This window comes from Mytilus trossulus, unplaced genomic scaffold (genome assembly GCF_036588685.1).
Source record: "Mytilus trossulus isolate FHL-02 unplaced genomic scaffold, PNRI_Mtr1.1.1.hap1 h1tg000215l__unscaffolded, whole genome shotgun sequence".
Taxonomy (NCBI): Eukaryota; Metazoa; Mollusca; class Bivalvia; order Mytilida; family Mytilidae; genus Mytilus; species Mytilus trossulus.
This window is the reverse complement of record NW_026963312.1, coordinates 696,875-721,709: the sequence shown is the minus strand read 5'-3', so window position 1 is coordinate 721,709 and position 24,835 is coordinate 696,875. Positions and strand designations below refer to the sequence as shown.

At 32.7% G+C, this 24,835-nt stretch overlaps 1 protein-coding gene across 1 annotated transcript in view; it reads right to left on the bottom strand.

The window, feature by feature from the left end:
* LOC134701108 (death-associated protein kinase 1-like) overlaps positions 1-24,835 on the bottom strand; it is a 246,414-nt gene that overhangs the window by 183,905 nt on the left and 37,674 nt on the right. The window lies entirely within an intron of this gene.

The window sequence follows — 24,835 nt, the reverse complement described above, 5'->3', positions numbered from 1 at the left end:
AGATGATAAGTCAACTTGCCCCGGGTCACGTCCACCATATGTAACAAAGGGGCTACTGGCTCAGTCGACACGCCTTGTTACGGGGTCATAATTTTATGCGAAAAATCATTAGAAAAACGTCTACACCAATGACAGGAACTAGTTGTTGCAGTTATCAAAGATCAAACAGATTCACTTTTGTTTTCATTTAATTCCAAGTCCAAGAAATAAACATAGGACAATGTCAATATCAAATGTACGACTCCTAACTGTAACTATCTCGACTCTTTATCCACACTATTTCTATTCTCTACTTCTCTACTCTACTGTTTTACATTTATTTTCACACAGTATTTATACTATTAATCAGACAATACTTCATTTGTAACAATACTCAAATTAATATGACATTTCATAACACCTAGCAATAAGTAACAGTTTTCACATAATTAATATAAAAGAAAATTATAATGCCTCATATAATCCCATTAACACATATTCTCTTATATGCTTAATTCTCTCACATTAATTCTCAATCTGTCACAAATCCTTAAATATCAAATGTCACCAATTAACTCACATTTTGTTTTGACATGTAAAGTATTAAATTTGTAAAAACAGTATATTTGTAAAAGTCCAATTTTTGAATAAAATGATAAATTAAAATATAAGTCCAAATTAGCCTTATGACAAATGTACTAAAAAATACAAATTCAATTAATGGAAATCATGTGGTAATACACACCTTCAAATCATTTCTTTGAACATTTAAAATGTTAAACAATTATTCCTATCATCCTTTTTCTATAATAATAAAACTTACCTATGCCACTAACGTATACCAGCGGAAAATACATTTTACGGATCCTAACTTTGTATACATGGGATATCTTACCTGGACAATTCTGCTCACACTGTTCATTCCTCTGTAGAAATAAAATACATACCTATAATTATTTGACATTGTTTGAAAGTATACAAATCAGAAAATGCAAAAGGTAAAATCATAAATAACAGCTAGAGAAAGACATATGTCATCATGGCAAAAAAAGGAAGGAACACTGATAAACTTAGCAACAAGAAACAAAAAGGACATAAATAGAACACTCAAAATAGTTCTTAATCACCACGTTAATTTTTACAACACAGAAAATATACAAATGTCCTGTATTCTGTCATTTAGATTATAAGTATATATTGTAAACAAAATGAACAACATTTTTAGTCATGTTAGATCTATGCACAGTAAGGATAAAGGAACTAATTTTTATTATAGTTATCATTGTGTTATCTTCGTACAAAAATAAGTTTCAAATTGTCCTTGATCCTGTTATTGATTTTGATTTTTTTTTAATTTGCTCATTCTGCTTACTAACTATATAAAAGAGGGACGAAAGATACCAAAGGGACAGTCAAACTGATAAATCTAAAATAAACTGACAATGCCATGGCTAAAAATGAAAAAGACAAACAGACAAACAATAGTACAAATGACACAACATAGAAAACTAAAGAATAAACAACACGAACCCCATCAAAAACTAGGGGTGATCTCAGGTGCTCTGGAAGGGTAAATAGATCCTGCTCCACATGTGGCACCCGTCGTTTTGATTATGTGATAACAAATCCGGTAAATAGTCTAATTCGGAAGGTCACATTCATAAAAGGGAAAGGGATTGTAGTTACGATGTAAGGAACATATCCGATATCATTTGTGAAACGGTTATTCCATAACGGTCAACCAAGTCGTGATGACGTCCGTAAAATTTACGAAGGGATGATTTCAACTTCACCATTTGGAACTCTTGGTTTAATAGCCTCCTTGTGAGCAGTAACCCTCTATCAAGAAAATCATGATAGGAAATGCAAGCACGGGAATAGCGTATCAATTGGGAGATATAAACCCCGTATGCAGGTACTGCTGGAATGTTGCTACTTAGAAATGGAAAGTTCACAATTGGAAAGCTGAAATCATCTCTTTTGTCATAAAGTTTGTTTTCAACCGACCCTGATTGTCAAATTTTAGATGTAAGTCAAGATTTGAGGCTATAAAATATATACCTTATCTTGGTTCCAAACCTCCCAGTTTGTTGAGCTGTGTGTTTGACTATGTTCGTCACAAACCCATACATTGGTCTGCAAAGCTTCCTCTTCGCTGATGAAGCATGTCAACTGAGAACATGAATATTCAAGGTGAAAAGGTAATTGTTGGCTGTGTTTTTCATGGATGGTTGACTGATAGAAATCTGATATTCTCTTCATTGTTGTAACCAAACATTCCTTAACTCCAGTGGCTACATCTTGTACTATAAGTCCAGCCGAAGATTTATTGACTATATAAAGGAGAATCTTGTTGCCTTCAACACATACTACAACATCATGTGCCTTGTCAAATGAGACTACAATAAATCCTGAAAAGAGGAGTGTTCTTCCTTCATACTGCTTCAATGTCCACATGTTCAGACATGCACTGATCAGACGATTGGGCAAAGCTGGTGGTATGACAGTTCCCTTAAAAACAAACGCTAAACATATTGCTCTCTCTGGTGTACATTCTTTTTCCATGAAGCTGGTGGTATTTCTTTCTGTCACCATACAGGGAACAAAGAAGTTCTCTACTGGCAACCGACTTCCTGTAGCTGTGTCATATCTTCGTTGCTCTGCCAGAATATCTAAATGAATGAGAATGTCGAATATAAACTCTTTGTACGGTAAAACTGCACGGAAGTCCTTCTGTTTCCAGATCTGATACAGGTCTTCTCTGCGTATTATCCCACTTTCTGACATTCTTCTGAAAGTTTGCTGTAATTCTTTTTTCTTTGGCCAAAATCCTATATCTGAAAAATATTTTTTAAAGAACGATATTATATTTTAATGACTATAACCATGATAACTATTCATTGGTAATTTTAAATGGAATTCTTAATGTCAGCAGTCTGTGTATCATTACATTAATAAAAAGTAATAATGCCCAAAAATTGAGAAAGGAAATGGGAATGTGTCAAAGCGACAACAACCTGAAATAGAGTAGACAACAGCCGAAGGCCACCAATGGGTCTTCAATGTAACCAGAACTCCCACACCCGTGGGTGTCCAAAAAATATAAAGCATGATCGCTGCAAGGTGAGTAAAAGATGGGTACTAAAGCAAACAAAAGATTGAATTTTGTCATATTCCTGACAAATTATAAAATTAGGTACAGTAGCATGTATCACCAACTGTCAATAATCCCTGTTTAGTACTAGTATACACGATATCTTTTTCTGTACCTTGTAAAGGCTGTCATAATAATTAGGTGGGCTTATTAAGTATAATCGACATACAACTTTGAATGTCTTTCACTTATCTTTCGCCCATCTTTTAGAATGTGATCCCAATTATGGCTTATGTCATTGTGGTACGATAGGCAAAATATGCTTTAAAGTTCCAACCAGATATACCATGGTCAAATAAAAAAAAGTATAATATTGTAGACTAAAATTTATTACACAAAATCCTTATGAGGACGAACTTTTCTTCCAAATGGTCTACGTATTCAAAATGACATTCAATTATCAAAAACAAATAAAAGTAAACGTCCAATTTCTAATGGCAATACTCATGATAACTGCTATAGAAGTCATCTGACAGGTTTTTTTTTTTTTTTTTTTAATTTATCATATTTTATTGAAATCTGTACATTTGTTAGTTTTAAAACATCAAGTACCGGTACCTTATCCCGGCCTCGTTAACATTAGTAAATAACATATATATACAACTGTTAGTTTTTGTTAGTATTATACATACAATTTTCCATATTTGAAAATATTATATACCATATCAGTAATATCAAAAAATGAAGTTTACCATTAAGATAATCAAACATAATTATCTCATATAACAAATGCACAGGTTATGAAAAAAATATATATAATGTGAGTAGTTGAAGTAATAAAAAATAAGTATCTATAAGCTATATATTTTTAGGTATGTCTGTAGATTATTTTGAATTAAAAATTATGAAAAGAGAAAAAAAAACAAAAAAACAAAAGCAAAAAAAACTAGAGGCTCTAAAGAGCCTGTGTCGCTCACCTTGGTCTATGTGAATATTAAACAAAGGAAGCAGATTGAAAATTGACTACAAAGGTCAATAACTCCTACAGGGGTCAATTGACCATTTCGTTCATGTTGACTTATTTGTAGATCTTACTTTGCTGAACATTATTGCTGTTTACAGTTTACCTATATCTATAATGATATTCAATATAATAACCAAAAACAGCAAAATTTCCTTAAAATTACCAATTCAGGGGCTGCAAACCAAAAACAGGTTGTCCAATTCATCTGAAAATTTCAGGGCAGATAGATCTTGACCTGATTAACAATTTTACTTCATGTCAGATTTTCTCTAAATTATTTGGTTTTTGAGTTATAAGCCAAAAACTGCATTTTACCCCTATGTTCTATTTTTAGCCGTGGCGGCCATCTTGGTTTGATGGCCAGGTCACCGGACACAATTTTTAAACTAGATACCCCAATGATGATTGTGGCCAAGTTTCAAATAATTTGGCCCAGCAGTTTCAGGGAGAAGATTTTTCTAAAAGATTACTAAGATTTACGAAAAATGGTTAAACATTGACTATAAAGGGCAATAACTCCTAAAGTGGTCAACTGATCATTTTGGTCATGTTGACTTTTTTGTAGATCTTACTTTGCTGAACATTATTGCTTTTACAGTTTATCTCTATCTAAAATAATATTCAAGATTATAACCAAAAACAACAAAATTTCCTTAAAATTTCCAAATGTAGGGGCAGCAACCTAACAACGGAATGTCAGATTCATCTGAAAATTTCAGGGCAGATAGATTTTAACCTGATTAACAATATTACTCCATGTCAGATTTGCCCTAAATGCTTTGGTTTTTGAGTTATAAGCCAAAAACTGCATTTTACCCCTATGTTCTATTTATAGCCATGGCGGCCATCTTGGTTAGTTGGCGGGGTCACCGGACACAATTTTTAAACTAGATACCCCAATGATGATTGTGGCCAAGTTTGGTTAAATTTGGCCTAGTAGTTTCAGAGGAGAAGATTTTTGTAAAAGTTAACGCAGGACGACGACGGACGACGACGCCGGACGCCAAGTGATGAGAAAAGCTCACATGGCCCTTCGGTCCAGGTGAGCTAAAAAGAAGAAACAAAATTAAATAGATAGGTAAATATAAATAGATAATTGAAAGATAAATATTCAGTTTCAAGGAAATTAAAAGTTTTTTGTTTGTTTTTGGTTATTTATTTGCAGAGATGAATAATGTAGTTCTTTCTCATGTAAGAAACAATATATCATATGACAATTCTATTTCTACTTATTTATGTACACATATAATACAATGTAAAACAAAATATCTGATCATTCATCAAAAAGAATGGCAAAAGCATTCCAACTTTTGTCAAAAATTTTGAGTCTTTTATTTTTAACAGCAATTAATTTTTCAGTGCTGTATAAAGATTTTATTTTACTTTGCACTGCCTGCATTGATAGAGATTTCTTAAAATATTTGCAGTTGAAAATATATTGTTTTATCTGCATATAAATCAAATTTGCAGCATTCCCCCTAAATGATTTTGTAATATCCCCAAAAAGAAAATAATTTATGGTAAATGCATGGAACACTTATACCATTTGACAATAACCATGAGTCAATTTCATCAATGAATGTTTGAACAATCTCTCAATTCCAAAATAAATGTACAATAGTTTCTACTTCTTCTTGGCAAAAAGTACAATTTGGGATGTCAGTGACCTTAATTTTATTCAAAAATTTATTTGTACCTAAAATATGTTGATTTATTCTATATTGTAACCACTGCAGTTTGGTATTTTTTGTGACTTTAAAAGGTAATTTGAAAATTAATTTCCATTCCTCTTCATCTACCTTCACAATTTGATCCCATTTTTTCTGACCCGTTGAAACTATATTATTTTTTATTAACAGTGAATACATGTCTTTAGTTCCCCTTGAACTTTTAAAAAAAATCTTGGCAAATGAAGGAATAAAAGGTGTGACTAGTTTATAATTATCAAAAACATATCCCTTTCTTGCATTCTTTACTGCAGAAATTATGCTGTTATATTTCATAACATTTCTATCAACTTTAAATGTTTCTTCTAACTGTTCCAAACTGAAAAATTTTCCAGCATCTGATACAATGTCATTAATGAAAAATATACCTTTATTAAACCAGTTTTTATAACATGTATAAAATACAGGTTTATTTTCTATTTTAATACAATTATTCATCCACAGTGAACTTGACAAAAAATATTCCCACATATTCTTTTCTTCTTTATCAACAATAATGTCCCCTGAATGGAATACATCCTGCCAAAATTTATTTTTCATCTTTACTTTAATGTTTGACCGATAACCATTTCCAAACTTAAATATTTTTTCTTGATTTATTATGGAAAATAAAACATTTTTCCATTTATTGTTAGATTGAAAAAGTTTTCTAACCCATGTAGATTTGAGTGCTATGATGAAGGAATTAAGATTGGTCATTTTCAATCCACCTTCACTGTAATCTTTTTGTAACAGATCTTTCTTGACTCTATGAACAGGTGAATTCCAAATAAATGTAAAAATAATCTCATTAATCTTTTTCACAAGTTCTTGATTTGGGTTTGGCAATGTAATAATAAGGTGATTAAGGACAGGTAAAATCAGAGTTTTCACAACTGTAATTTTACCAATTACGGTAAGATTTCTTTTTGACCATATTTTGATTAGATTTTTTATCTGCAAAACTCTCTCACTATAGTTGATGTTAATAATTTTATCAAGATCTACGTCAAAATTAATACCCAATAACTTAAAAGATGTTGCACCCCAGGATAAATTTCTGTTTGGACAAAGTTTGTCGCTACAGTATCTTTTACTCCCAATCCAAACTACGTGTGTTTTAGAAAAGTTTATATTCAGCCCTGAGAGGTTTGCATACCAATCTAATTCATTTAAAGTTTGATTTAAGGAGTGTTCACTTCCATCTAAAATAAGTGAAGTATCATCTGCAAACTGTGATAACTTATGTTCTATCCTAGCCACAGTTATGCCAGTAATATTTTTATTCCCTCGTATTCTAATTGCCAAAATTTCTGCACAAAGTATAACTAGTTCTATCCTAGCCACAGTTATGCCAGTAATATTTTTATTCCCTCGTATTCTAATTGCCAAAATTTCTGCACAAAGTATAACAAAGTATAACGCTCACCTTGGTCTATGTTAATATTAAACATTGTACACAGATGGATTCATGACAAAATTGTGTTTTAGTGATGGTGATGTGTTTGTAGATATTACTTTACTAAACATTTTTGCTGCTTACAATATCACTATCTATAACAGTAGTTTCTGTGGAAAATGTTGGTGAAAATCTACAAATTTTGTGAAAATTGTTAAAAATTGACTATGAAGGTCAATAACTCCTTAGGGGGTCAATTGACTATTTTGGTCATGTTGACTTATTTTTAGTTCTTACTTTGCTGTACAAAATTGCTGTTTACAGTTTATGAAAATTCCAGGGTAGATAGATCTTGACCTAATCAACAATTTTACTTCCGATCAGATTTGCTCTTAATGCTTTGGTTTTTGAGTTATAAGCCAAAAACTGCATTATACCCCATGTTCTATTTTTAGCCATGGCGGCCATCTTGGTTTGATTGCCGGGTCATCGGACACAATTTTTAAACTAGATACCCCAATGATGATTGTGGCCATTTTTCAATTAATTTGGCCCAGTAGTTTCAGAGGAGAAGATTTTGTAAAAAATTACTAAGATTTACGAAAAATAGTTAAAAATTGACTATAAAGGGCAATAACTCCTAAAGTGGTCAACTGACCATTTTCGTCATGTTGACTTATTTGTCGATCTTACTTTGCTGAACATCATTGCTGTTTACAGTTTATCTCTATCTTAAATAATATTCAAGATAATAACCAAAAACAGCAAAAATTCCTTAAAATTACCAATTCAGGGGCAGCAACCTAACAAGGGAATGTCAGGGCAGATAGAACTTGACCTGATAAACAATTTAACCCTGTCAGACTTGCTCTAAATGCTTTGGTTTTTGAGTTATTAGTCAAAAACTGTATTTTACCCCTATGTTTTATTTTTAGCCATGGCGGCCATCTTGGTTGGTTGGCCGGGTCACCGGACACAATTTTCAAACTAGATACCCCAATGATGATTATGGCAAAGTTTGGTTGAATTTGGCCCAGTAGTTTCAGAGGAGAAGATTTTTGTAAAAGTTAACGCCGGACGCAGGACGACGACGACGGACGACGACGACGGAGACGGACGCCAAGTGATGAGAAAAGCTCACTTGGCCCTGTGGGCCAGGTGAGCTAAAAAGGTAGGGTGATAAGGGATCCCCTTGTCTACAGCCACGTCCTATTTGAAAAAAGTCTGACAGTTTTGATGTTGATAAAGAGTAGGTAAATCGTAACATTATAAACAAGTCTGCTTTTGTCAGACTTGCTCTGTCTTTTACATGTTTTAGGATTAAAGACAAAAATTGCATGTTATCCTTTTTTAGCCATGGCAAATTTTTTGTTTGCAGTCGAGGACATTATTTAAAATATAACATATGGTGTATCATTTTACTGTTTTTGTCGGATATGACAATCAAAGTTATTGGTCGTATCTGACGCCTTGTTTCTATTTTTACGGATATTAATGCTATCTTTCTATTTATCTGTATATTGACGACCTATATAAAAAAAAAATTGTTTAATTTAGATTTCTGATGTCATAACATCATAAATACCAACAAAGGCGGAAGCGCCGCTTCAGAAAAGAAATTTGCAAGTTGATCAGGAGTCTTTAAGAATTGTATGTTAAATGCAGATGATACGAATACATGAACGCTTAACATATTCATACAATAATCTGTTGTCTGCTCTATGGTCGGGTTGTTGTCGCTTTGACACATTTCCTTTCCCAATTTTAATAATGTACAGAGAAATAAATATGACTATATAACCAGGTATGAGTTCATTTAATACAGTAAAAAAAGCTAAATAGAACTTATGATTAAGGGTGTAGAAAATCTGACGACAGCCAATCCTACCAAGTAAGCAAAACCTAATCGCAAACAGTGTCTGAATATTGATGTGCTTCAGACGGACAGACGTTCATAAAAAAGGGTTACCATTTATTTTTACATTGTGGGGAACATCGAAGGATAATAAAGAAAACCATAAGGACATACTGTAAATTCAGAAATTTATGCGAGGTTTTTATTACTACGAAAAATGCGACTGAGTTGTAAACGCAATAATTTAAACTCGCATTTGAAATATTTTATATGAATTTAACAGGATTTTTCTCAAAATCGTAAAAATTTAAATCGCATTTAAGTCTAAAATGACAAAATCGCAATAATAAATGCACGCAATAATTTCTGAATTTACAGTATATGAAACAATATGTATCAGCATGGACATGAAATAAGCCATAAAACAGTTTTGGTCAATGCTCTGATTAATTACAACAATGACATCTACATGAAATAAGACAGTAACTCTTAGTTTTCAATTGATAAATACCTGTCACAAAGGATCTCATAACCTCCACCATGAGAAGCGGGTTAATTATAACATGATCTCGGAGCTGAAGGGTATCAAAGAAGATAAGCTTCCCAAGAGAATGTTGGAAGTGAAGGAAGTCATGAAGTTGTTCTAAATCCAGTACGGACACCTTGCTGATTGAATTCAATTCTTCAAGCTCTACCAATGACAAGATTTGCTTTCCTGCAGCTACTAGTTCAGCAATCTCCAGTTCAAGGGGGACACAAGCATTCGGCATGTCCTCTCCCCAACATGGATGATCGAAAGTAAGCCCGGTAATGGCTTTCTTAAGGGCTTCAATTTCTTGATCATCTTTATCAGTTGCATTGACAAATATTTGTTTGTCAAGGACAAGATGATTTCTTCCTTCGTGGTCCTTAAATAATTCCTCCACTTCACTGTACAACAGTGCACGTCTGGTTTCAACATCCTCCTGCCAAAACAAAAACTTGACTTTAAATAAAAGCATCATCATTGAACACATATTTGGAGGTGCATATGTTGTTGTTGAAAAAAGGGTTGAAGTCATTATCAATTTCTCTTTTATTTCTATATAAATGAATACAGTTTGATGATGCTTTAAAAACTGTCAAAAAGTGGAAATACTGAAATAATTCATCTGCTTTACTGTTTAATTTATATTTCAAGTTTTAAGATAGGTTTTATTATAGGTAGATAGATAGCTTAACGATATACATTATATTGTTATCAATGAACAGAGTAAGTGAAGTGAAGGTAAACCCTGCCTGACATATACAGACATATTCACTTTACAATAATTCCATAAAATAATAATAGTTGACATATTACTTACAGTGTAAGGCTCGGACAAAACAAACACAGATCTAAACAGGAAACAAACCTTGTTGAACTTGAGACTTCCAACGTTATCATAGTTATATGTTTATTTTCCAATTTTCAAGGACCATAAAATTTTAACATAAACATAAAAACCAGTGGAGTATACATATTCTGCATTAAGGATATTTTTGCCTGTTCCTGTTAATGGTATTCATATTTTGGAGCTTTGGAATAGAGTTTTTCTATATTAGAGTAAATTTTATTAGGCTAGCATTTTAATTTTTTGGATTGGATTTGCAGCTTAAAAAAATCTAGATTACCTAGACTGGGCAGCCTCCCTCTAATGCAGTCAGTGGGCCCCCTCTTATGAAAATTACTGGATTTGCCACCGTTTCTTTTCCTATTTCATGTTCCTAACTTTGTTTCTTTGTTCCTTAAATATTTACTACATCACAATTTTTCCATTTTTTTTTTCTCAAACAGTCATGAAGACCAATTATTTCATTTAGTAAGTTATTAAACCCTTGCTGTTTTCTGGAACTGAAATTATTTTTGATGGAATGCATGCTTGTACAAAGAATGCCTTGACATGTCATCATGATTAAGAATATAAAACTATAGGTATAGTGGATGGTATTGTTCATCACACACTAAAGCATGTTCACATGAGGCTTGATACCAAATTTTAAGAAACTATGATGTGTGTTGCTCCTGTTAAAAACCAAAAATGCATAGAATGAATGGAAACACAGAACAATGTATTTAAACAAGTATACCACCCCTAGCCAATAGGAGGTATAAACAAATCCATTATATATATATACTATTGACTTATATCAGTAGGTGATCTTGATTATCTAGATCACCTACTGTTGTTACTCTGTTTGTGTAGACATCAAAAACAAGATCTAAGGAATGCCTGTATAAATGACATATTTATATCTTTTCCACTTTACCAATGATACAAATGTCCCCAGGGATGACACCAAAACAGATCTAAAGAAAACCTGTTTGAAAGACCTATTTATATCTTGTTCACTTAACACTGGTACCTTGTCCTTATGGGTTGCAACAAACAAGATCTAAGGATCACCTGCATAAATGACCTATTTATATCTTTTTCATTTACCACTTGTACCAATGTCCTTATGGGTAACACTACAAAAGTCTGAAAAGACCAGTTTTTGTCTGAATTTGCATGAATTTTTACTCGACATTCTTAATTATATGTAGCAAGCAATAGCATTTAGATTTTTGCCACTCGAAAAACTGCCAGTTAAATTTGCTTTACTAAAATAGGTGTCTTAAAGGCAGTTTTAAAATGTGACCATGTGTCTCTTTTGGACCCCACAATTCATCTTTTGGGTTTGAGTTGCTAAAAAAAAAGGGGGGACGGGCTTTCGTGTAGGTCAAAGAATTTGTTCTCATCTTGATTCAAAAACCTTATTCATTTTTTAGAACAACCCAAAAACATTTTTTATTCAAATTTGAGTGTTGAATTTTATAATTTTTTATCAAAAAAAAATTGTGATAACTCCTTCCTGAAAAAAAAAAAATGTTTAGATCTATATTGTGCATGTCTGTTTGAGATCCATTTCATAAGACCGATGATTTCTATAATAATTTTCTCTTAATCTTTGGAACGGTCAACTGATAAGTTGTATGGCTGCTTACAGGTAAATCAGTAATTTCTATTTGAAAGTTGCGTGTATTTTGGGTGTGGAATTCCTTGATTTTATGGGAACATCCAGTTCATGTGTAATACATATATATTCCAACAGATGACATTACACAAATTTTTCTTCTGTTAAATGAATGGTTTGTATATCATCATAATTTTCCATTTATATAAACTACATTTTGTACAATAATTATTTACCATATTAATTAACATTGAATTTTATGAATGAAGAATGAAATTTGTATACAGTATGATTGGTTTTAATCATTTAATTAATAAGATTTAGGAATTAAAATTTGATTATTTTTAAAATCCACATTTAAATTGTTTTATATCAACACACTCACATTTAAATTATTTTATACATTAGATTTCATATCCATATTTGCATTTGTAAAAATATTTAGATACCCAAATTTTCAATTATTTTACATGCCTAACTGTTATATTTTTTGTAAGTAGTGTAACTTAAAAGAACAGCATATTATGTAAAAAGAAATACAGATTAAAGTTATATCATGAATATTGGACATGATTTTTTAAACTTAGAACTGTCAAGTAAATTTAAGACACAATTCAAAATGTTCAGAATATGTCAAGCATACTGAGAAAAATAAGAATGTCGAGAATATTTCGAGAAATTTCAAGACAGTATTTAAATGTCAAGAATTTGTCAAGAAATTTTAAGACCATATTCAGAATGTCAAGAATATGTCGAGTAAATTTCATACAAATTTGATATAAATGAGAATTTGTCAAGAAAAATTAAGACACAAGTCATACTTTTGGAGAATGTCGAGTAAAATTCATGCAAATCAAGACAAAAACTGGTCTTTTCAGACTTTTTGTAGTTTAACAACACATAAGATCTTAGGGAAGCCTTCATATAAGACCTTTTTATATGTTTTCCACTTACCACTGGTACCTTGTCCTTATGGGTGGCAACAAACAATATCTTAGGGATGCCAGCATACACCACCTTACAATAGGTCAGGATTGAGTTTACCCAGTGCAGTAAAAAGACTGAAAGAAAAATAAAGTTAAAAATGATATGTGTTTTAATTTGTTCTGTAACTGAATTTTCAGGGGTGTGGAAACTAATTTTGAGAACTTTATTCTTTGTCAAGAAAAAAAGTTACTTAACCTGAATTTCTCAATAAATATTGTAGTGTTTGACTGTAAACCTTTATGGGTCTTAAAACTGTTTAGTATCACATTCACTTATGGTTGTGACCTGTTATCTATTTCTTGCATGAGTCGATATTTCTCGTATCACACTGCACATAATTTGATACAAAAAAGTGAAATAAAAATCAATGATAACTATCAAAGGTTGAGACAAAGTACATTGCGTTCATGGCAACCGGCATTGTGATTTCTTCAATTAGATTATACAAAACACTCACACATTTCACCTTACAATATTCTTTTTCTCAAATTTTATTACATTCTGAAGCGTAAAAACAGTCTTAAAATGTCTGATGTTACAGTTTGACACCAGAAAAGAACAAATGACAAATATCATTTTGTCAGATTTAAAAGGTCACGACAAAACATAAAAAATTATTTCTGACATCCCTTCTCACTCTTTATGAAACATATAATATATCAATGATGTTTGTGATATTTGTGTATTTGAATGAATCAAAGGAGGTATGGGATTAACATCAATGAGACAGACACCCAACAGTAAAACAACACGAAGACATACAGAAGGCAATGTTGCAATGTTTCAAAATGCTAGGTTGTAGGTACATATACTAAGTTATGAAACAAGCAAAGGAATGGAAACTAGATAATGGACCATTAGGTGTCCCTTCTATCTATTTACTTGCCAACAAATAAGTTAGACTTTTGATCATCAAGATGTGTTTCTCTTGACATTTGGTTTTTAGTTGTCATTCTGCATGCATTGGTCAATGAAGTATGTTCAGTAATATATAGGTGTTACAATAGTAATTGATATATATTACCTGCTGGGGTTGGTGTCATGTGCTGCCCTGGAAAACACAGTACATCAGGTATTTCTTCATTCAATCCTTTACTTCCATCAAAAACTACTAGAAACAACGCTCTGAAAGTCATGAATGTCTGGTGTGTTGTATAATAGACATATTGTCCACCAAAGTCCCAGAAGATGAGTCTGCCAACTTTCATTTCATATTTACCAGTTTTGAGGACCTTTTCCATTTTCTTTTTCATTTCTTTTTTGGTCATTTTAGTTGTAATTTTCTTCTTCATTTGCTGTTTTTTAGACTCAATAGAGGAAATCTGTTGTGACAAAGATTGGGCTGCTTGTGGCTGCTGAGAGGGTTCATCTGAGAGGTTCAGAGGGAAAGATGTCGACTTGGTAGCTTGTGGCTGTGTAGAAGGCTCACCTGAGAAGTTCACAGGAAAATATGTCGACTTGGTAGCTTCTGACTTCTGAGAATGAATATCGTCTTTATTTGGAAGTTCAACAAGTTTTGCATCGGATTTATGTTTTCTTGATGTTTTTGTTTGTTTTCTTTCATCCTTTTCAACAGAGGTCATTAAAACCTTATTGTATACTACATCCAAGGCATTATATGTTCCTGTATATAAACAAAATAACTATTGCAATATTATTCATGATATTTTTGTAAGAACGATTTCGCAGGAACATGCACACAAAAAAATTAAATGTTCAACAAATTGCAAGTGTTCTATTGCCTTGTAACAAAACCACTTAATCAAACACCCCTATCCACGAACTTTGGTATAAACCAAAATAAAACTAGATATCATTGAGATGGGAGCCATCTCTGTGGGCCTTACTGTCAATAACGCGGGGTAAATAAGTTGTATGGATAATCTGATATGAAGCATTTTTTGAAGTTAATTATTGCATATTCTCATATGTGATTTTAATCTAAGAATTTAAGTTAAAACTGATGAATATTCTCAACTTACTTTAATAGTATAATTGTGATATGACTGCATGATGTGAACTCATTGTTGACTACTCTAAGGTGACTTCATGATATATGGATTGATGTTTGAACAATATGTTTAAAGGTGCTGCCCAATTGATATTTGTCACATATTTTTAGAATTATGCCTTCCATATATTATGACCCTCCAAGTATAAAGTATGAAATATTAACGGTTCTCGAGAGGTAGAGCGGACACAATTTGTTAAGAACAACGAACGGATAGACAGACCAACTGACTGACCTTTGACCTAGGATGAATACATTATGAGACATTCGCTGGTGTTGTTTAATATATATGTTAAGTTGAAAATGTTTGTCAGGTATAAAGTATGAAATAATAACAGCTGTCCTCTCAAAATATAGTGTGGATCAAATTTGTTAGCGATGGACAGACCAACAGACAGACAGACCTTTAACCTGGGAAGTGGTACATACATCATGACACACCCTCTGGTGTTGGTTAAAATGGATGTCAAGTACAATATTTGAAATCATAACGGTTATCAAGATATAGAGCGGACATGATCTTCACCACAGGACACGGGGTTGTCAACTGAAAGCAAAGTTTTTGACCTTCACCTTTGACTTAGGAAGTTGTACATACATCATGACACACCCTCTGGTGGTGGTTAAAATGGATGTCAAGTATAAACTTTGAAATCATAACCGTTATCTAGATATAGAGCGGACACGATCTTCACCACAGGATACAGGGTTGTCAACTGAAACCTAAGTTTTTTTACCTTGACCTTTGACCTAGGAAGTTGTACATACATCATGACACGCCCTCTGGTGGTGGTTAATATACATGTAAAGTATAAAGTATGAAATCATAATGGTTCTCTAGATATGTAGCGGACACGAAATTGTTACGGACGGACAGACAGACGGACGGACAGACAGACGGACGGACAGACAGACTGATCACTATAGGGCGACCCGCCTAAAGGCGGGGCCCTTATAATCCCCATGCAGTACATACAAACTTGATAAACTTTGATATATATATTTATACTATATAGTCATATAGTCACTCAATGTAACTGAAAAACTGACAGTAGCAGCAAACCTGTTTTTCATCATTGAAACAGGAAAACAAATGTTAGTCTTTTTCAAAACTGATGTGTCATGAATGCATATGAGACAACTACTCAGTTAAGTGCAGTTGACCAGATTTTAAAAAAAAGTTTTGACCAGACATCTAAAACCAGTGACACAGAGGAAACAAACAACCTTATAAATGACAAAATAATTAATGAAAAACTGATGTAACAAAAAGCAACCCACACCAACCCTGCATTGCAGTATTAGACAGGCACGCACAATATGTTTGAGATAAGGATTGAATGTCATACGACAAAAAAATCTGATTTGACCATTTCTTTATAAAATAGAGCTTTCCTAGATCTACCTGCAAAACAAGACTTCATGTTTATTATTATTAATGTAATATTAAAACAATATATATGTAAATGTGTATTCTTACCTGGATCTATCATGATCCAGTTTCTTGTCTCTATATCAAGTCCACAACGACCTTCAACGAGGGAAATGCCATCAGTGGCTTGTCGCCCTTCTGGAACATTATCCCCAACTAAAAGCTTGACTAGACTTGATTTCCCAGTAGCGAACTGGCCGGTTACCATGCAGCGCATGTCAAAAGATTGGTAGCTTCCGCTGCCAAGCAGTTTGTTCAACATAGAATCTATTAATAAAAATTTCTTAAATGGTTAATTATTGATGTTTTGCTGATGTCTAACAAATATGTGTTTACACATTAGGAGTTGTGACTACGTAGTATTATAATATTCTTCAGCAGTAAGAAATATCTAGGTTTTTTTCTTCTACCCTGCAATCCAGTTTTGAACTATTTATAGTTAAAGGAGAATAATTGCAATAGGATATTTTAGACATCAGTTTGATTTTAATTAAATTACATATGAATATATACTATGTTGTTAATGAATTTCCATGAAAGATAATTTGAGTCATAGATTAGATTTCAATTTCATAAATTTTGCGTCATGCATACTGTTGCCTTCATAGACCAGATGCTCCGCAAGGTGCAGCGTTATACGACCGCAGAGTTCGAACCCTGAACATTGGGGCAAGTATGGACACAACATTCAAGCTTGATACAGCTTTGAATTTGGTTTGTTATTTAATAGTTGACACAACACAGGTTTCTGACACAAAATGAATGTGGTCTAAGAACTTAAACTTAAAAACTTTAAATTTTAAATTGGACATTACCTATTATCATATTATGGTCCAATATCCAAAATCTAAATACATGGTTGGATACAGTTTATCAAAGAACCCCAAGAATTCAATTTTTGATAAAATAAAATAAAGTTCAATTTTGGACCTTTATACCCCAATGTGGACCAACTTGATAACCGGGCCGAAACATAAAAAATCTAAATAAAATTGAGAATGGAAATGGGGAATGTGTCAAAGAGACAACAACACGACCATAAAAAAACCAGATGCTCCGCAAGGCGCATCTTTATACGACTGCAGAGTTTGAACCCTGAACTGTTGGGGCAAGTATGGACACAACATTCAAGCTGGATTCAGCTCTAAATTTGGATTGTGATTGAATAGTTGACACAGCATAGGTTTCTGACATAGAATGAATGTGGTCTAATGAACTTAAATTTTTTGAGCAATTCACTATGCTGTTGAATATTAATCCTCTCAATAAAATGTTTGAAGAAATTTTCTTTTTATTTATGAAATCTGAAATGAGAAAAATTTACCCCCCCCCCTCATTTTTTTTCACATCCCCCTTTCCTTTATTCCAAAACCGTTCTCATTTCAAATTTCTAATGGAGTTTGCAACAATAACTACTTATTTAAATACATCATACAATATTAAAATGTAAAAAAAGTGCTTGTTATCACTGAATGGTAAAGATTGTTTTAATTTATCAGCTGGCAGTAAAAGTGAATTGTTATTTGGATGGAGAGTTGTCTCATTGGCGCTCACACCACATATTCCTATATCTATATGCATTGTATATTGCTTAAACAATGATTTAAGTTGATTCAACAACTATTTTGGACAAAGAAAGATAACTCCAATTGAAATTTCTTACTATTGCACAATATTGTGCAATTAGATATTTCTTGCTATTGCGCAATACTGTGCAATTGAAAATACTTCCTATTGCACAATACTGTGCAATTGAATATTGCTTGCTATTGCGCAATACTGTGCAATTGAATATTTCTTGCTATTGCGCAATACTGTGCAATTGCAAATTTCTTGCTATTGCACAATACTGTGCAATTGAAGATTTCTTGCTAGTGCTGAGTACAGTGCAATTGAAAATTTCTTGCTATTGCACAATACTTAGTATAATAATTTTGGATCCTGATTTAGAATAACTTGAAAACTGGGCCCATAATCAAAAATCTAAGTACATGATTAGATTCAGCATTTCAAAGAAGCCCAAGAATTCACTGTTTGTAAAAAATCAAACTAAGTTTAATTTTGGACCCTTTGGACTTTAATGTAGACTAATTTGAAAACAGGACCAAAAATTAAGAATCTGCAAACACAGTTAGATTTGGCATATCAAAGAACCCCAAGTATTACATTTTTGATGAAATCAAACAAAGTTTAATTTTGGACCCCAATTTGGACCAACTTGAAAACTGGGCCAATAATCAAAAATCTAAGTACATTTTTAGATTCAGCATATCAAAAAACCCAAAGGATTCAATTTTTGTTAAAATCAAACTAAGTTTATTTTTAGACCCATTGGACCTTAATGTAGACCAATTTGAAAACGGGACCAAAAATTAAGAATCTCAACTCCCAAATTAATCCCAATCTTACTTTCATGGTCATAAACCTTGTGTTTAAATTTCATAAATTTCTGTTAACTTATACTAAAGTTATTGTGCGAAAACAAAGAAAAATGCTTACTTGAGCCCTTTTTGGCCCCTAATTCCTAAACTGTTAGAACCAAAACTCCCAAAATCAATCACAACCTTTCTTTTGTGGTCATAAACCTTGTGGTAAAATTTCATAGATTTCTATATACTTTTACTTAAGTTAGAGTGCGAAAACTAAAAGTATTCGGACGACGACTCCAACGTGATACCAATATACGACCAAAACATTTTCATTTTTTGCGGTCGTATAACAACAGCAGAAGGTCACCAACAGGTCTTCAATGTAGCAAGAAATTCCAGCTATGACTTGGGACAGACGCAAAAATGCGGCGGGGTTAAACATGTTTATGAGATCTCAACCCTCCCCCTATAGCTCTAGCCAATGTAGAAAAGTAAACGCATAACAATACGCACATTTAAAATTCAATCAAGAGAAGTCTGAGTCTGATGTCAGAAGTTGTAACCAAAGAAAATAAACAAAATGAAAATAATACATAAATAACAACAGACTACTAGCAATTAACTGACATGCCAGCTCCAGACTTCAATTAAACTGATTGAAAAATTGTGATTTCATCATATGAATATCAGGCCCAATCCTTCTCGTTAGGGGTGGGTTTAGTATCATACCATCATAACATATATGAGAAGAACATAAGCCGTGTCATGCCAACAACTGGTTATAATAAGCATATATCCCATATATACAATTTTGTTGAAATCAAACTAAGTTTAATTTTGGACCCCAATTTGGACCAACTTGAAAACTGGGCCTATAATCAAAAATCTAGGTACATGTTTAGATTCAGCATATCAAAGAACCACAAGAATTAAATTTTTGTTAAAATCAAACAAAGTTTCAATTTGGACCCTTTGAACCTTAATGTAGACCAATTTGAAAACGGGACCAAAAATTAAGAATCTACATACACAGTTATACAATGTTAGATTCATATCAAAGAACCCCAATTATTCAATTTTTGATGAAATAAAACAAAGTTAAAGTTTAGACCCTTTTGGCCCCTTATTCCTAAACTGTTGAGACAAAAAATCCCAAAATCAATCCTTCCTTTCATGGGCATAAACCTTGTGTTTAAATTTCATAGGTTTCTATTTACTTATACTTAAGAAATGATGCAAAACCAAGAAAAATGCTTATCTGTCCGTTTTTTGGTCCATAATTCCTAAACTGTTGGGACCTCAACTCCAAAAATCAATCCCAACCTTTCTTTTATGGTCATAAACCTTGTGTTTAAAATTCATAGATTTCTATTCACTTAAACTAAAGTTATAGTGTGAAAACCAAAAAATGCTTAATTGGGCCCCTTTTTGGCCCCTAATTCCTAAACTGTTGGAACCTCAACTCTCAAAATCAATCACAACCTTCCTTTTATGGTCATTAACCATGTGTTTAAATTTCATAGATTTCTTTTTTAACTTGTACGAAATTGATAGTGCGAAAACTAAAAGTATTCGGACGCCGCCGCCGACGACGCCATTGGTATACCAATCTACGACCAAAAAATGTTCAATGTTTGTGGTCGTATAAAAATAACAGTTCTTATCCACCATGTTGTACATATTCATCTTTCCAAGTGCAATAAAGAGCTGTGCTATAAGCGCATAATAAGCTCGTTGCACATTTAGCTTGTCTTTATGATTTACATGACTTTTTTAAACAAATAAATTTCTTTGGCCGTTTAGGACATTTTTGTCAAGAAGAAAAGTTTCACAACTGTAAAACATGAAATCAAAAATTAAAAAAAAAAACATAAGGGTACTTAGTTAAATAGATATACATTAGTCACCATAGTTTTTGATTTATTATCCAAAAAACTGGAAAAACCCTAATTTTTTTTTAAAGTAAAAGACTGAATAACACAAAAAATTTCAAATCGGCAAATTATACAAATTAAAAGGGATCTTACATCAATAGATGTAAATGATCCATCAAAGTTTCATAAAAGTTGGTGAAAGTGTTTTTGAGTTGTTGTCCAAAAACTGGAAAATCCCCCTTTTTTAAGGATAAACACTTCCATCATGGAAACGAAAAATCTGAAATTTATAAAAATCGAAAGGGAGCTTACGCCAATATATTAACAGGTCAACAAAATTTCATCAAAGTTGGTGGAAGCGTTTTTTTAGTAATTGTCGGAAGTGTGGACAATGGACGGACGGACAACGGTATACCAAAATACGTCGTTGCGGGCGTATAAAAACTGTAACAGATCTTCCTCGAGACAAAAATACACCAGCTTGTAAATTAAGATTCATTTTCAATTTCTTAAAATGAATCATCTCAAACGGTGATCCAACATTGGCACTGTGCCTGTGTGTTATGGTAACAAGTATTGTGTATGAAGTTCACATTATATGGTCGAGGAACACTTTATTCAAGAAAACAAAATAATTGTGGTACATAGGGACATATGTAGACAATAAGGGTAAACGTTTATCCCCCAAATGATCGGAACTGATTTCGAATCTTTTTCAATACATTGTTGATATAAAAGAATTTCATAAATAAATCATAAGAATGGCACACACGAGAGTGCACATGCTAACATAGTAATTTCTATAAAATACATATTTCCAATGGGCGTTACTTTTGAAAATATTTGATATGCACTGATTTTCCAATGCAGAAACACAGATACAATCTAAATGTCCAAAAATGTGGAAATAACACATTGAAGTGCTTATAACTCTCAGATCTGTTCCTAGTGTCTTTTTGTTGTTGGGATGTACAAGTACCCGGCCAAGTCCACTTGTATTTTTGTCTGATGAGTTCAGCCTTTTCAACTGATTTTTATAGTTCATTCTTATGATGTAATCTTATACCACTGTCCCAGGTTAGGGGAGGGTTGGGATCCCGCTAACATATTTAACCCCGCCACATTATTTAAGTATGTGCATGCCCCAAGTCAGTAGCCTGTAATTCAGTGGTTGTCGTTTGTTTATGTGTTACATATTTGTTTTTCGTTCATTTTTTTATATAAATAAGGCCGTTAGTTTACTCTTTTGAATTGTTTAACATTGTCTTATCGGGGCCTTTTATAGCTGACTATGCGGTATGGGCTTTGCTCATTGTTGAAGGCCGTAGTGTTACCTATAGTTGTTCATGTCTGTGTCATTTTGGTCTCTTGTGGACAATTGTCTCATTGGCAATCATACCACATCTTCTTTTTTTATATTACAAGACCACACAATGTTAGGGCTGACCCCTGGTATTCTACATAATTAAACAACTATTTATTGTAACTATATGACAATGTCCTCTGACTTGGTGACCTTAAATTGAGTAGGGATCTACCTCACATTAAATTTTCATATATATTGTGTTCCTTAGTAACACTAAATACCTAATGTGAAATCTAATAATGAAATAAAGAAAATACCTTTCGTCCTTAGAACAGCAGTCTGAAATAAAGAGGGATATATGTATTGAGTGTATATTACGAAACTTGTAGAAATGTTAAAGTTTAAAAAATATCGTACATAGTCTGTAATGAAAAACAAATCGATTGATTTATATTTGGTGTCAAATGTCATTTTCTGACCTATTCATGCTATTGGCAAAATTACAATGGGATATATACAACGTAATATAATATATTAAAACTTTTAAGTATAAACAGAAATGGATTGTCTTTACTTGTTTTATTCACACACAAAAAAATGCATAACCATATGATGAGACTTGAAGATAAATAACTTCAATAAAAGTACTGTTCCTTTTCATTTGCTTTTTTCCCCCGCTAGTAACGTCAGGGACTGAAAATATCTACAGCCAAGGTCAGTACTTGACTATAATCATGATAATGGATTGTGGGTCAGCCTTCATTGGAACAAACTAGCCTTTGGATTAGCACTTCAAAAACAAGCTTAAGCTCTAAAAAGCCTGTTTTGCTCACATTGGTGCATATTTAGCATGTTTGCAAAATATGAATAATTGGAAATACTAAGGATTTTCTTATCCCAGGCTTTGATAACAATTTAACAAAGGACATCCTACAACATTGTATACAATAATAGAACTCAAGAAAAGGAGTCTATATTTTGCTGATCTTGCACTTCTGTTATGTAGTCTGTTTAGTTGCTCTCTATCTTCTTCAGTTTATTTGCTCAAAACACAAAAGAGGGTAAAAAATAATCCTCATTTAACAACACGACGGGTGCCACATGTGCAGCAATATCTGCTTACCCTTTCGGAGCACCTGAGGGACCAAAGATACCAGAGGTACAGTCAAACTAATAAATCGAAAATAAACTAACAACATCATGGCTAAAAATGAAAAGGACAAACAAAAAAACAATAGTACACATGACACATCATAGAAAACTAAAGAATAAGCAACACGAACCCCACCAAAAACTGGGGTGAACTCAGGTGTTCCGATAAATAGTCTAATTCGGTAGGTCACATTCATGAAAGAGAAGGGGATTATAGTTACGACTTAAGGAACATATCCGATATTATCTATGAAACGGTAATTCCATAACGGTTAACCAACTAATGATGGCTTCCGTGACAATTGGAGAGCTGAAATCATATCTTTTGTGGTAAAGTTTTGTTTTCAACCGACCCTCATTGTCAATTTCTAAATGTAAATCAAGATACGAGGCGACTTAACTGTATCAGTTGTATCCTTTATCCCTACTTCGATGGGAGAGATGCTTTTAACATAGTTACCAAATTTTGAATTATTTAGTGAGAGAACATCATCTACATAGCGGAAAGTAAAGTTAAAGGATATTGCTAACTTTTTATCTTTCTTCCTAAGAAGTTCCTGTATGAAGTCAGACCCATAATAATAAAGAAACAAGTCGGCAAGAAGAGGGATACAATTGGTTAAAGTATATGGATAATTGGTAGAAGTCAACGTTCTGAAAACTTTTGTTTTTATCAGATTTCCTCTATTTATAACGGTTTTCAAATGATAGACACAAAACTTGTATTTTACCCCTATGTTCTTTTTTAAGCCATGTTGGCCGTTCTTTGTTGGCAGGCAGGGTCATCTGATACATTTTTTAAAACAAGATACCCAATGTGGGCATTTATAGGTAAATCTGGCCCAGTAGTTTCAAAGAAGATTTTTTGTAAAAGTGAAGATGAAGATGGGTCGACAAGGGAAGATGGATGATATATGACGGACGCGAAGTGATAAGAGAAGTTAACTTGACCCTTTGGACAAAACACCAAAACTTAACATTGACTAACAAACCATGAAAATGATGTCAAGATCAGATGAAACCTGCCAGACTGACATGTTCCCATTACAAGCATTTCATACACCAAATATAGTTGACCTACTGTTTATAGTATTTGAGAAATAGACATAATCACGTAATTTTAACTGATCCATGAAATAAATTTGAGGTCAGGTGTGTATGAAACCTATCTGACAGTCATGAAGATATTGTAAGGAACCCGCATACATAATTTAGTTATAATATTAATCAGTGACATTCATATGACAAAAAAACTCTATTTTTTCGCAATAAAATAGTTGAACCAAGAAAATGAGTTCAATGACAATGAACATATAATTGATAAAAACTTGATACATAAAATATCTGCATACAAGATATATATGAAGCCTCCATGTCTACTACCTTCTGAAATATAAAGCTTTATACAAATAGTTTACGCCGCCGCAGGAAAGTAATAAATGAAAACAACTGTGTAGCTAGATATGCACAATTTTTCACAAAGCCGCCGTACTAAACATTTTAATAGTTTCATGCATCTGAAGCACTTTTTTTTATTTATCTTCATCAGGAACTGCTATGTCTTAAATATTGGAACTTTCTTGCAGGCAATACAAAAATGCCTTATTAGATAATAAGCATACATTAACATCTATACTTAAATCTATTCCGGTAAGAAAGAAACTGTACATT